General features: G+C 43.1%; 1 protein-coding gene across 1 annotated transcript in view; it reads right to left on the bottom strand.

Annotated features, from left to right (window-relative positions):
- The window catches only part of cpne4a (copine IVa), a 100,037-nt gene extending 89,467 nt beyond the window's left edge, over positions 1 to 10,570 (bottom strand). Inside the window, exon 1 of the mRNA XM_014410940.3 lies at positions 10,397 to 10,570. The gene's annotated coding sequence lies outside the window, so the exon portion shown is untranslated. The remainder of the gene's footprint in view (positions 1 to 10,396) is intronic.
- Positions 10,571 to 13,186: the final 2,616 nt, after the last annotated feature.

The following is a 13,186-nucleotide window of genomic DNA, read 5'->3' as shown; positions in this document are numbered from 1 at the left end:
TTCAGCTTTCTGGTGCAGGTGCCATGAAAGTGTTTCATGTGGACTCTCCTTCCTCTCACTGCAAACAAACAATGAAATCAAACTAAAACTCTCAGACATAACGAGAAAACTCGAAAAAGCCAACAGAACAAAACCCAGCATGACAGCGTGGTGACAAACTGCAGGCTCATCAGCCAACAGCAACCTCTCAGAGCCTAGATCGCTGTTAAACACCTTCCCAGGAAGGTGTAGTAAAAAGTCATCATGATGGGTGTGCTGACTCCAAAGGAGTTGAGTTTCCTAAGGAGGTGTAGCCGTTGGTGGCACCTCCTGAGATTCTCCTCTGTGTTGGCAGAGAATTTCAGGAGGTTGTCAAAGATGGTTCCCAGGTATTTGTACTCCTCAGCTACCTCCACTGGCTTCCCGTGGATGGTGGTGGTGACTGAAGCAGCCAGATCCCTCTGCCTACTGGAGAAGGTCACCACCATCTCTTTGGTTTTGCTCACGTTCAGTTCAAGTTTGGAGCTGTCACACCTCTCTACAAACTCCTGCAGAGTGGGCCCGTGGTGCTGTGAGGGCCTGACAGCAGTGACAGAAGAACTGAGTCGTCAGCATATTTCACCAGGTGACAGCTGGGCTGTGTGGATCTGCAGTCATCAGTGTAGAGGATGAAGAGCAGGGGGGAGAGCACACAGCCCTGGGGGGAGCCAGTGGAGGTGGAACAGAGACCGGAGAGAGTTGTTGACCCGAACTTTCTGAGTCCTGTTGGTCCAATATCCACAGGATCAGCTGATCATCCAGGTGAAATCGGGAGGAAAGTTTAGTGGCCAGGATGTGAGGCTGCAGAGTGATGAACGCTGATGAGAAATCAGCAAACAGAAGTCTGGTGGAGGAGTCAGGGAGCTCCAGATGTTTGTGGATGGAGTCCAAGATGAAGATTTTTGCATCATCAACACCTCTGCGTGCACGGTAAGCAAACTGGAGTGGGTCCATCAGGGGGTCAGTTGCTCTTACGATGTGCTGTTTTATGATCTTCTCCATGGCTTTCATCACCAGGGAGGCGATGGAGGAGACTTTGGGTTGTTTCTTTTGGAGATGAGGATGACTGTGGAGTGTTTCCACAGCTGGGGGACGGTGTGACTGTTAACTGAGGGTTGAAATAGACTCCGAACACACTTCCTAGTTGCCCTGCACAGTGCCTCACAACTCGACTGCTGATGTTGTCAGGGCCGGGTGAGCTCCTCTCCCTCGTCCTCCTGAGGGCTCTCACCACGTCCTCCGTCCTGGAGGTGAGTGCAGAGCTGCCAGGTTTGAGTGGATCTGGACTCCTCAAGCTGGGTGATGTTGTCCGTCACAAAGCTGGTGTAGAAAGCGTTGAGGTCGTCAGGGAGGGAGGAGGGGTTGCTGCCCTCCACCTGGGTGGTTGGGTGTTGGGTGGTGACCGCAGTATTCACAGAGGCCATGGTTTTGAGGCCCTGCCAGGCTGAGTGGAGGTCCCCTGTGGTGAATTTTATTTCAACTGTGTTTTTATACTCCAGTTTAGCCGTTTTTATGGCCTCTTGACCTCTTGATGTGGCACTCGAGTCTTTTAAGTGATGTATGTGTAACACTAATTTTGCTAAGAGCTATTCAAATAAACTTTATTATTATTACCATTAATATGATGCTAAAGAGGACCTTTGGAGTATCTTGAGCTACCTGAGAACTTTATGTAGCTGTGAGCTTCATTTATGGAACTTTAAAGGACGTAAAAAAAAGTTTTAAAAAAGTAGAAGACAACAAACACAGCCTGCTGCCTGATTAACCTGCTGCAGCTGCTGCATCAGAACACCAACACTAAAGTTCGCCTTGCATGTGATGCAGAGATACTGGAAGCATGACAGCAGATGAGTGAGGCTGCAGACGCTGCAGAGGATGATTCAAACACAGGCTGTAGGTGTGGATGTCCTCATTCGCTGAGGGTCATGATGAAGTGATGCACTAATGAAGTGAGGGTGTGACGGGCGTAGGTATGTGACTGAACATGGAAGCTAATCAGTTAAGAGTTAGCGTGTTTGTAGGGGAGGAACGCATCTCTGTTCTTGCTTCGTGTCTCTGACCTGCAGACACTCCTCTGTAAGTGTCACAGCAAGGTGTGCAGGTGGATGCAGCTTCAGCTGCTCAGTCAAGCGGCGGATGAATCCTCCCACCTGCTGAGGCTCGCAGCGCGATGACATCCAACAACAGATTAAAGAGACGCTCATGAAAATCACATCACACAGATCCCTGTGCAGCTGCAACACTACAGTTATTAATTCATGTCATTCAGAGGCTCCGCTCGCTGATGCCGGCGGGTTCTGGGTAACGTAGCGGGTTTCAGCTCGGCGATGAGCAAACAAAGTGTTTGTGCAGAAGAATAAAAAGTGCGAGCGCTTCAAGCAGAGCACAGAGAGAACACGACAGCCAAGCACGTTTCTGCAGCAATAACCTCTAACAGGCTCATCATTCATTATGTTTCAAAGATCAAGAAACTTACACTTTTCTCCTGATTCAAATGCTATCAACTCGTTATCAGCTGGTCCTATCAGCTGGTCTCAGCTGGTCCTATCAGCTGGTCCTATCAGCTGGTCTCAGCTGGTCCAGTCCTGCTCTGAAAGCTCAGGTCCTCCACTCGTACAGTGAAACTTTAAAAAGTGATGAAAAAGCCGTGCTGATGTTCATGGATGCATTTTTCATCACATCTTCGAAACTAAAATATTTCAACAGAAAGACTTTTTTTGTCTGTAGAACACTTATCTGGGCCCGCGTTACCATGGTAACCAAGGAAACAGCTGTTCAAGGTAGCAGCTATGAACCCAAACTGATGTGTTTCTAGACTTCACTGAGTTTAATGCCAGATTTCACAAACACACACACTGACATCAGGTGTGATTCAACCACAAAGCCTTACAACCTCCAAATGGTGACTTTTAACTTTTAAGTGGAAATATTAACTTCATGTATATGGACATATATGAGTACAGATGAGACCAGAAAGACGAGAAACTGGGGGAGTCCAAATTCATGGGCTGCATCCTCCTGAGGACGCATTTGTAGAGCGATTACGTCACAGCGACGTGACGAAGGCTGTCCAAATTCGTAGACTCCTCCGAATGCAGCCGACAAATGCGTCTTCCTTTTCCCCGAATTTGAAGGATGGGTCGGGTGTGTCCTTCGTGGCCTACCATATCCCAGAATTCATAGCGCGGCCCAGCCAAACTCCAGTTTCCAACAATGGCGGCCGCTACTAAGTTTTAAAATTACTCATACTAATCTTTCTGGGTCACAAAATAAACTTTTAACATATTTTCAGGCAAGAAAGTAGCTGTGTAAACATCAAATATCTGCTCGGTTTATCAAGATATCCCATATTTGCAAAAGTGCTTCGACGTTTTCAGAGGCGTCTGCTACCCACCAGCTCGACAGCTAGCCGGGAGCTCGAGGGTCACTGGAGCCGCAGAGAACGGCACAACTCCCGGCACATCATGTTCAGATCACCGCGGACTTTCGCTTCTCAGGTTAAACGTGATATATGAGTCACTTAGACAACCTAAAAATGTTATTGTTGGGCTTTTCTCAGTGTTTTATTTGTTCGTGAGTAAATCAGTCTGGCTGAGATTAAAGTTATTAGATTAGATTAAACGTTATTAATCCATCGGGTGATTTTCACACAGCTGAATAAACGTCAAACAGAAAGCTGATTAAACAGAAGTGTGAGACGGTCGAGAGTTTACCCCAGTGTCCTGTTATATTTTAGATAGCAAGGAGCAGACGGCCGAGTTTATTAAACTCCACCGAGACAGCGGTGACGCAGATCAGAAGGCGAGACCGTCCCATTTCACAACCGTTTACTTCCAGCCTACCCGACCTTCTGAGGACCCGGCCCACGTAGACCGCGAAGGCCGGGTCCTCAGCAGGATGCAGCCCATGAATTTGGACACGACTACTCTGCTGAGTTCAGAAAATCAGTGATGGAGGTGATGGGGATAAATAATCCATGAAGACGGCGATTTTAAACGCCAGGGAAGAGAAGAATCCCTGTGCTTTTATTTTGAAAGTCCTGTTAACCTGTTAACCACCAGTGGAGAAAAATACTTATAAGGCGGCTCATGACTTTTGCACAGTACAGTACTTTTTTCCCCTTTATTTTGTCAATAAGCAAACAAACATGTTAACCTGAAGCTGAATGGCTGAGAGCAGCCGGAGCTCAGGGATGAGCGAGTGAACTCTGGGTTAGCGACTTTAATTGGACTGAATTGGAATGAATGGGCCACTTCGTGCTGTTCAATATTCAGTTGTTGTGATTCATGACTGCGGCGCATTAAGCCGCATTTGGGGCAGGATGGAAAAACAGGACAGCTGCTCAGAGTTCATGCATTTTTCACTGTTAGCTCTGTGTTCACACTGGTTAAACAGGCCCGATCAGCTCCATTCAGCGTGTTCCTGAGTTGTAGCAGTTTGTCTCCACCAGCAGCACAAAGCAAACAAACTGATGGCTGCTTACACGTCGACCGGATCAGTATTAATGTGTTTCCTGAGAGTTGTGCAGCTTCACCGGCTCTGAATCGAAATGTTCTCGTGTTGAAGTTTAACACAAAGTGTCGATATCCATCCATCCATCTATTCGCTTCCGCTTATCCTTTTTTCAGGGTCGCGGGGGGCGCTGGAGCCTATCCCAGCTGTCATAGGGCGAGAGGCGGGGTACACCCTGGACAGGTCGCCAGTCTGTCGCAGGGCCAACACACAGGGACAGACAACCATTCGCGCTCACATTCTCTCCCGCAGTCACACCTAGTGGCAATTTGGATTTTCCAATTGACCTACTGTAGCTATGTGTGTGTGTGTGTGTGTGTGTGTGTGTGTGTGTGTGTGTGTGACAGAATGCAGAAATCTAGCTTTTGAACATATTCCAACCCCCCAAAAAAGACAAATTATGGAATTTTCTGCAACTGAATATTTCATTAATTTTGGTTGGTCTTCCTTGAGTTTGGCCTCATTGGCTCAGTGGGCATTATAACCTACAACTCTTGCACCAATTTTGAACATAACAATGAAGCTGAAAAAATGTAGTTGTTCACCAACATCGCAATTCCATTACTTTTTATCCTGGCTTACCTTGGTGTGGTTTTCAGAGTGCTTCAGAAAGATGAGGAAATTGTTTCTTGCACCCATCCTGATTTATTTCCACTACCAGTACTTCCTACTGGTCCATCTCTGACACAGAGGTCTGCATAATGTATGTGTGTGAACACAAACAGGCATTAACCGCATATACAAATGTGACCAGTGAACCTCTCTCTGCTGATGTCGTTCACAAACTTGTTTAATATAAGTTAAAGTAATAGTGTGGTAAGTTGTAACATCTGCATTATTGTTACAACTAACCCAGACTGTTGCTGTTACAACTGACCCAGACTCCTATAGCCATGAACTAGCTAACATTACAGCCAACGGCTAAAACATTAGCACTAAAGACCTACACAGAATATATCCCCATAGACATACAAATAACATAATTTAAGTTTGATGAGTTTAACTGCAAAGCAGATAATGCTATTACAAATTGAAATAAAGTAGAAAAACTTACTTTTTGCCATACAAATTACTTTTTTTCGTGTTAAATTGTCTGTGTTTGACGAAATGTGCTGATTTTTCACATGTGATAGCAGAACTGAATTGGGCATGCACAGGATGAGTCACATCATTTGAAACTTAGCCCTGATTGGAGAAATTGAAAGTGTTACAACTGACCCACGTTACAACTATCCCCGGTCTCCCCTACTGACCTTACTTTGAGTTTGATTCCATAAAAAGTGACAAAAACATTAGTGTCCGCTGTGCGTGGGAAGAAAACTTCTTTTTACAGCGAAAAAACCCCTAAACTTCCAACAAGCACCGAGTAGCTACGACGTAATGGGAAACTCACAGAGAAACTCGCGGATTCTTCCACTGACCGCGGCACACCTGCACCAGGGTAAACCTCCGCCTGCCCCACTCCTGCTTTACAGGTGAAAATAGAGCAACAGGACCGCTGAGTCTTTGACTTTATTTATTTTCTGCTGTGTTTTACTTGCATCTATTTGAAAGACTGAGTGTAAACACAAAAAATATTTTATTTTATGTGCAGAAAATAGGTTTAAATGTTAAACAAATTTCTTCCAGTCAGAGAATGTTGCATATAATTAAATGTTTGCTTGATGCATAAAGTTAAAAGATTAAAATTAATAAAACAAGTTTTAAAAAGAGACTTTTCCATCTGATTACATTTTGTATGATGGATTATGTAGAAAAAGTAGAATTGGGCTGAAAGATCTATCACTTTATCACCTCTTCAGGTTGTAAATCGTGTTTTTAAAAAGTAACTAAGTAACTAAGTAATTAATTACTTTTGAAAATAAGTAATCAGTAAAGTAACGGGATTACTTTTTTGGGGAAGTAATCAGTAATTAGTTACTGATTACTTTTTTCAAGTAACTTGACCAACACTGATGGCGACACAGGAGGATGTAGCTGCTCGCTGTCTGCTCAGCTTCACCTCAGCTAATCAGAATCCCTGAACTGGACCTTTGACCGTGTTTAGCTGTTGGAGCCGTTGGAAACATTTTTAATGACATTATCTCACCAGTAACAGGTAATATTGATTGTGTTAACGGACAGTCCAAGAAGTCTGAGCTCCGAGAGTGAAACTAATGATGTTACTGAGCAGTAAAGGCCAAAAGGCTAAAACTGAGAAGTCAAATCATTTGTCCGTCTTTCATCTATAGTCTTTGTTCTGTGCTGAAGGGGGGGGGGGAAAGGTACTGTAGTACAGAAGTACTACAGAGTACTTTACTACAGTACCTATGTGCCTCAGGGGGCGTTGCCATGGAGATGGCTCCATCCAGAGCAAATCTGAGTCTCTGTTGTTCTGTGACTGAAACACACAGCATCCTGTGATCAGCTGATTGTCAGCATAGTGACGGAGAGGAAGAGTGACTCACCGTGATCATCACCTGCTGTATAAATAGCACAGTGCTGCGTGAAGCTGTGAAAAACTGCCTAAACGTGCTGCCACTGCAGAAGGACAAATGAAGGGGGCGGGGTTTCTCGGGGGGAGTGGCCCGCGACTCCTGTCCCACTGACACAAATACTCCCTGAGAACGTGGATTCATCTGCAAACAGCAGCTGCTTCACACAAACACTTTCTTCTTGCAGTTAAAAAGTGACGATGCTGTTCGTTATCAGCGTCGCAGTGCTGATGCTGTGGTTCACCTCAGGTCACTGCTGTCCAACATGGACTAAAGGATCGAGTCCAGCGCTCTACATAGTTCCACGTGTGTGAAAATATCTTCCAATAAAACACCCAGCTGTTCCTGCTCTCAGCACCACTGCAGACATGAGAATATGTGCAAAGTTTAACGTTTCTATCTCTGAAAAACCTGCTGTAATCATAAGAAAATAAGACTTTTTATTGAAATTACACTAATGTAGCGATTCATCGTGTGTTCTGTCAATGGAAGCTTATTGAACTTGGATTTCTTTACATTAAAATGAACAATACACACTTTGCTCTATTTTTTTGCCCTAAAAACATAAAACACAAAGCCTGTAAAAAAAAAAGAAGAAGTTACATTTAGGGTAAAATTCAATTTTCTGTAAGCTCCACCCCCAAATTCCAAATCGACCCAGAAAGCAGATTTTTACTTATTGAGTAACATATGTGTGAAGATAACGGAGTAGAGATGAAACCTGATGAAATATTAATCATGGCACTAATATCAGATGAGCCCTAAAACGTCTTCTTCTTCTAAATACTCATTCTTTTATTTTGAAAGAGCACGGTGCTTCCTGCTGTTAGACTCTGCTGTCTGTGTGGATAAAAACTTTGCCGATAGTTTGAAAAGCTCCGGATCGCTTTAACCGCCCTGTCCTGTAACCTGTTTCAGATGTTTGCGGATGAGCTGACGGGGGAGAGGTGGCGTCTTTACGAAAACCAGAGTAGCTCACAGGTAGTTCCACATTTGCTCACGCTGCCCCCTGGTGACAGCATACAGCTACAACATGGAGACAGCGATGTGCACCTGCAGACTGCCAACACACAACCCTGGCCTTTAAAGTGTTTTTTATATCAATTCTGTTCATTTTATGTGGCATTGTTTGTATTTTTAGTTTGTCACAGATTCTGTTGATAACATGGAGTTTCTGGCCGCAGGGCGGCGTGCGTGCACGACGACTGTCTCAGGGTCGCCTCTCTCCAACCTCCAGCTGACACTGGGCTGGTTTGAGGTCATGCTGTGAGGTGGGAGAGCGCGGAGTCCGGGCAGAGAAGGAGTTACTGGCCCGAGTGGAGGAGTTTAGTATGTTGAGCAGAGTGAGAGGATTTCTGCAGTGGTGAGGACGCTGTGCCGGTCTGTGTGGTGACGAGAGAGCTGAGCGTGAAAGTGAAGCTGAATGAAACGTGGTCCAAAACTCTTTCAACAAGCTTAGGAAAAAGAACGTTTGTAACTTTGAACTTTTCTAATCCTGTAAAAATAATCAAGTAATCTTGAGGATGTGAGCAGAGCGGGCTCGGCGGCCTGAGGCCCTGCGAGGCGTTCAAAGACATGGCACCAGGTATTTTTAGCTGAATTTAATGTCCGATTATGCAGCTGTGGCACAGGTTTATCTGCTCGTGTTTCACGGGTTTTTATCAAAGCTGCACCTTTTACATCTCCTCCCTGAGCGTTATCGCTCTTCTTCATCTCATCACCCCACACGTCTGCAAATCAGCCCAACTTCAAAGCAAATATTACAAATGTTTCCCAACCTCTGGCTCATGTGCTGCACAGAGGTCTCTGAATGCAAAACAGGTCCTCACCGTCCACTAACAGGCAGCAACCAGGACCAGGGAGTCACATGACCCCTGTGACTTTAAACTGATTGGCTACACGGAAAAGAAAAAGATGCTGGGATTTAGTATCTGATTTTGCAAACCTAAACTAAGCATCTATAAGAAAACAAGAATAGATTTTTAAAAAATCTTCTCAAATAGAAAGAAAGAACACGTGAGACACAGTGGCCACAACAAAGATTACACAGGGGTTAGAAAAAGATGCAAAAGGGCCCAAAACATTAAGCAACATGGACACAGAGGGGATGCCCAAACGGAGACACCAAACTAACAGATGCACAAAAGCTAACTAATAAACCGAGAAGACATGCAAAACGATCACAAAAGAGTCAAATAGTGATCTCAGAGAGACGTGAAGGGGGGGGAGTGGTCACGTGTGCAAAATTGGATGTAAAATGAATGAAAACTGAAAAAAGTTGTAAAATGTTGAGACCGGAAGTTATTAAAAACATGTAAAATGATCACAAAAAGAAACAAACAGGTGAAAAGAAAACACAAAGGTGCATAAAGGGCCTAAAAAATGATGATTAAAAAACTAACAGACAGAAACTAAACAGGTTAAAAGTAGAAAAAAGAAAAATATTGTAAAAAGAAGCAAAATGACAAAAAAAAAAACAAAGAAAGAAACAAAAACTGTTTTTTTTTAAACGACTCTGGAAATAAACAAACTATCACAAAGATTCATAAACGAAGCACAAATTCAAAAAACTGGCAGGAAGGTGCTGCTGAGGTCACTGTGACGTCACCACAGGTGGAGACGGACTCACAAAGCATCGATGCTCTGATCAATAAACACCGAGAACCATACATGATACCAAAGTACGAATATCCTTCATTCTCGGAGAATAGATCATAACCGATGCTTTATCGATCAGTTCGAGCTGAGAAGTTTTTCATCTGCAGGGATAATAATGAATAACTCGTCTCTCTGTGCGTGGTTCACATTTATGAATAATAATGATCCATCATATTGATTAATGAGCCAAACACACAAAGCGATTAAGGACAAACATCCGTCTCCAGTCAGAGCTTCACTGGCTGCGAGGAAACGTCAGCGCTACCGAAGCTTCTCCTGCTTTTCAAAATACCCGTGAAAAATCCACAGACAGTCACGGAGCTCACTGTGGGGTCATAAATCAACACCTGTGCTGTTTCTCACAAAGAAACACTAACACTCAATCTCATTTCAAAATAAAGGCCCAGTCCTTTCAAGACTGCATCCCTCACCCATCCACCCCTCACCATATGCATCCCTCACCTATGCATCCCTCACCCATCCACCCCTCACCTATGCATCCCTCACCCATCCACCCCTCACCCATCCATCCTCCGTGAGACTAAAGACATGAAGAGGAGAAGAGGAGAGTGCTTTGACCCTGAGATGCTCAGAGTGCTGGAGTGAATCCAGCTTTAATCACCTCTCTGTCATCATAAAGGTTAAAGAATCAGGCAGGAAGTCAGAGTGGAGACATAAACAATAAAGGAATGATGAGTAAAGGCTGTGAAAGACGAAGCTCTCTGAGTTTTTACCTGCTCAGATGTTCATGAAGAAGAAGAAGAAGAAGAAGAAGCTCCAGAGCGAGAAAAGCATCCAAAGTTTCCGCTCAGCTCAGACGGACTGAACTGAGATCAGCTGCGAGCGTACGGACACACAGCTTCATCTTCATCCTCCTCCTCTTCCACCTCCTCCTGCTCCTGTGGCTGCTGGAGAGCCTTTCCAGCTTCCAGTCACCTCGCGCAGCTTTATAGCGGGGAAAGCCTCACACACGCCGGCGGAGAGGGAGCGGAGGACGTGGGAGAGGAGCGCGGGCTGCAGCGACCCCTGCAGGCCGCACACCGGCGGCACAGGCGGGGCAGCAGAGCCGGAGGAGCGCCGCTGACTCACTTGTAATAAAGCAGTACGGTTCACATTATGATCAGAGACACAGGCAGTAAAAAAATACTAATTTATATTTTTATATCTGACTATAGATTTACGAGCTTCTTTTTCGATTCAGGTCATTTTTTTCTTCCCATATTTTTAAATTATGAATATTTTTGGTTTATTTATTGATTTATTTTATTTTTGAATTTGCCTTTTCCTTCACAGATTTTTGTTTATTTGTTTGTTTTTGTTAAATTTGGTTCTTTCTCTTTGTTGTTTTTTGTAAATGAAATTGTTTTTTCTCTACTCCGTTTCTATTTATCTGCAAACTTATGATTCTTCATTTTTTGTTTTTTATGAATTAATTTTTTTTCTCTTCAATTTTCGACTTTCCACTTTTTATTTTTATTGTTGATGATGTGTTTATCCTAAACGTGTGCTCTAGTAGGGTTGTATATTTTTACTCCATTATATTGTGGTTGAAAAAAATCATTTTGTACATTTTTGTATTTGAACCCTTTGGTTGTTTCTTATTCTGCAGCTAAAGTTATAATTCCCACAGGTTGCTTTAGTTATAGGTAAAGCTGTCACACACACACAACCCCCCCCCCCCCCCCCCCAAAAAAAAAAACCAACCTTAATATGGGTGTATATATATATATATATATATATATATATATATATATATATATATATATATATATATATATATCTGTGAGCGCTAAAATGACTCTGTTACTATGTTACTGTAGAGCCATCCAGTCGTTCTCTAAAATTGAACATTAACTTTCTTCAAAGTGATTTAAAAGTCCAAACACCCACAGCTACAAACATCTGGCTGGCACTACCCTCTTCTAGGTTTCCTGCAAAGGATTCTCATCGCATCATTATATGCAACATGCAGCTTCTGCGTGCTACAGTGTTTGTAGGATGACCACAAGGGGGCAGTATTTACGCTTTAAACAAAGCCACTTTAACTGGAAGTGAACAAAAGCTGAATTTGCGAGCAATAGCATTTGCCTGCACATAGAGCTTACACCGCTGTCTGTATCTGTCATCATCATCATTCATTTGCTCAGTAATAAAGTGACCGAGGTATTTCACCTTTTTATGAACTTAAAGAGTTTTTGGGCCAGTTTAAACAGAGGGAAATTTAGCTGTTTATCCTGCTTGGTTCTACATATCAAAACAGCACTTTTAGCAGCATTGTACTCAATGTCATATTGCACACCATATTCAGTACAGACATTGAGAAGCTCCTGTAACCCAGCACTGCTTGGACTAAAAACAATCAGGTCATCGGCATACATGAGATGATTTATCAATGTTTTACTGTATGGACAGATCATCAACATATAAATTAAATAAAATTGGAGACAAAATCCCACCCCGTCTAACACCATTGCTGACACCAAAGGGGGCAGAAATACTGCTTCCTCATTTAACCTGCATGTTCTGATGAGCGTACCAGTAAGAGAGAATCCTCACGATGTACTGAGGAACTCCCCGTCTCTTCATCTTATCAAAAAGTGTTCTGTGGTTCACTCGATCAGAAGCCTGAGAGGCATCAATGAAACACATGAGGACAGATGAATTTTTAGCCCTATACAAACTGACTATTTCCTTGAGTCACATGTCAGTGTCACAGTGGCACATGTCAGTGCCGTGCTTTGGTTTGAAGCCAAACTGATTATCCAGAGAAGAGATGAACACTAACTCTGTCAAACAGGATTCTTTCTAACACCTTAGATAAAATACTGGCTAGTGCAATCGGCCTGTAATTTTCCAAACATCTCACTATTGCAGCTTTGTCCTTCATAACTGGTACCTTTAAAATACACAGCACTGAGTCTGGTAATATGGCATGAATCATAAACCCAGTGAAGCAGAGCGCTAGAAGAGGAGCTAGCCTTAAACTAGCATGTTTTAAATGTTCTGCAGTGATGTGATCCAAACCAGAGGATTTATTATCAGATAACCTATGAATGGCTTCATATACTTCATGTGTCCTTACACTTATTGTGTCATTGCTCATGTCAGAATTGTCCTCATATGGTTCACTTTTTATACAGTTAAACGACGCGCTGTAATGCTGTCTCCATAACGCTGCAATGTTATCTGCCCCAGAAACACCTTCAACAGTTGATGGCAGAGATGGTTTACAGTTATTAAAAGCAAGTTTATTGAACCTATTAGTATTATTATTATTATTATTGTGCTGAATGCTGTTTTGGTCACTTTGTGTTTTGGTAACATGTTTCTTGTTCGAGTCCATTGTTTTTCTTCCTTGTCGCAGACACTGTCTTAGTCTTTTTTTCTTATTTTTGCCTCTTCATGTCTTAATATTGTCTTGTTATCACCTTATTTATTTATACTTGACATCTTATTTTGTTTCAATTTTTCCTCTTTTTTAACTTTATTTCCTTTTTCTGAATTTTTGTCACTCTCTGGTTTTG

Source organism: Maylandia zebra, linkage group LG1, assembly GCF_041146795.1.
Source record: "Maylandia zebra isolate NMK-2024a linkage group LG1, Mzebra_GT3a, whole genome shotgun sequence".
In the NCBI taxonomy this organism is placed as follows: domain Eukaryota; kingdom Metazoa; phylum Chordata; class Actinopteri; order Cichliformes; family Cichlidae; genus Maylandia; species Maylandia zebra.
Note: the sequence above shows the minus strand (reverse complement) of the source record. Positions and strands in the feature narration are given on the sequence as shown.